General features: G+C 41.9%; 1 pseudogene; it reads left to right on the forward strand.

The window, feature by feature from the left end:
* The first annotated feature begins 648 nt into the window (after nucleotides 1–648).
* LOC143640670 (RNA-binding protein 3 pseudogene) lies at nucleotides 649–1,372 on the forward strand (annotated as a pseudogene).
* The last annotated feature ends 520 nt before the right edge of the window (nucleotides 1,373–1,892 follow it).

A 1,892-nucleotide genomic window follows, 5' to 3' on the forward strand; every position in this document is an offset into this window, starting at 1 on the left:
TCTTACATTGATATACAATCCTTCATTCCAACCAGTAATATATCTAATGGTTATATCAGCATTATGGTTTTTCATGAAGAATGTGTGAGTTTTGCTTCAAAAGTGATTATGGAAATCGGAAATAATGTGTTTGGAAAGAAGTCTCATGAAAAGACCAGTCAAGAAACCTGGAGGAATACATGTGTTTTGAAGCAGAAAGTGATTGAAAGTGAAACAAATGCCTATATATTTGTGAACTTGTGGATCAAATATATATCCTATGATGTGCATAAACTGAAGAAATAGTAATGTACCACTGTTACATAAAAATGAACGTCAAAATACACATCATGTCCTCTCCCACAGGAATCTACTTGCATTGATGTTAAACTGGGTCAGTTATTGTAGAAATATTAGGGTAATGCCGCAGTCTTGCTGGGCACAATCAGGAGCCACTTGCCAAAAGAAACGAACTTTATTTTTAGCACCACACACACCAAACAAAACAGCCTCTCAGGAAAAACCTTCAGAGCCCCAACTGCCACCTCTGGCTTCCCAAAACCTCTCCCTCCCACATGAGCCTCTCTCTGTCTCCCAGAATCTTCCTGCTCTTGAGGCCGATTGGCTGGGTCATGTGGGCAAAGTCAAAAAAAGTCCCCCTCTCCCTATTCTTCCTGCTCCTCAGAGCTTCCTGTCTCTCCAGCGCTTTTACTTTTCAATTTCCAGGACTCAAATTCACTGCCATGTCTTCTGAAGAAGGGAAGCTGTTCGTGGGAGGAGTCAACTTCAATACTGATGAGCAGGCGCTGGAAGACCACTTCAGCAGCTTTGGGCCTATTTCTGAGGTGGTTGTTGTCAAGGACCGGGAGACTCAGCGATCCCGGGGTTTTGGCTTCATCACCTTCACCAATCCAGAACATGCCTCAGATGCCATGAAAGCCATGAATGGAGAGTCCCTGGATGGTCGTCAGATCCGGGTGGACCATGCAGGCAAGTCTGCCCGGGGCACCAGAGGGGGTGCCTTTGGGGCCCATGGGCGTGGTCGCAGCTACTCTAGAGGTGGTGGGGACCAGGGCTATGGGAGTGGCCGGTATGACAGTCGACCTGGAGGATATGGATATGGATATGGACGGTCCCGAGACTATAGTGGCAGCCAGGGTGGCTATGACCGCTACTCAGGAGGAAATTATCGAGACAATTATGACAACTGAGTTGAGGCATGCACACGTTAAGTAGATACACAAGGAATAACACTTCTGATCCAGGATCGTCCTTCCAAATCGCTGTATTTATAAAGATTTTTGGAGCTGCGCTGAAACATCTGTTTTAGTACATCAACTTCTATTTTTCAATTGAGCTCCCAAGGTAGCTTGTTAAAAGACCTTTTAAAAAGCTCCATGTAAAATTTTTTTTCTCATTTAAAGACAAATTATAGCACATTTGTTAGGCCCCCAGGTATTTTTCTTTTTACCAAGTTTTTAGTTTGGGCTCTCAGGATCATTGCTTCTGGCAAAAGGAAAAGTTTAGCCAGACTAATTTTTTTTAAAGCTAAAGTTGGGGCATTTTAAAAACTTGTACACAATGTTTATCATGACTAGAAAGCAATTTCTAAATGTATCTATAAACAATCTGTGTCAAGAACATGATAAATTTTTCTTAAAATTCAAGATCACCACCCTGATTATACAGACAAGCCTCTTTAAAATGTTTGTGAATGTCATTTTTTTTTAATGCTGGAAGAAAAAATATTCTGTTGTGTCTCTTGTAGTGTTTAGGATATTCTTCACAGAACTGATTAAAAATATGAAACCTGTAAAAAAAAAAAAAAAAAAGTCCCCCAATGAGCAGTTTTGTGCTCTGAAAGGGCAGGGAACCAGCCCATTGAGCATCACCGCAGAGGAGCCAATCAGCTA

The sequence above is a fragment of the Callospermophilus lateralis genome, unplaced genomic scaffold (assembly GCF_048772815.1).
Source record: "Callospermophilus lateralis isolate mCalLat2 unplaced genomic scaffold, mCalLat2.hap1 Scaffold_51, whole genome shotgun sequence".
In the NCBI taxonomy this organism is placed as follows: domain Eukaryota; kingdom Metazoa; phylum Chordata; class Mammalia; order Rodentia; family Sciuridae; genus Callospermophilus; species Callospermophilus lateralis.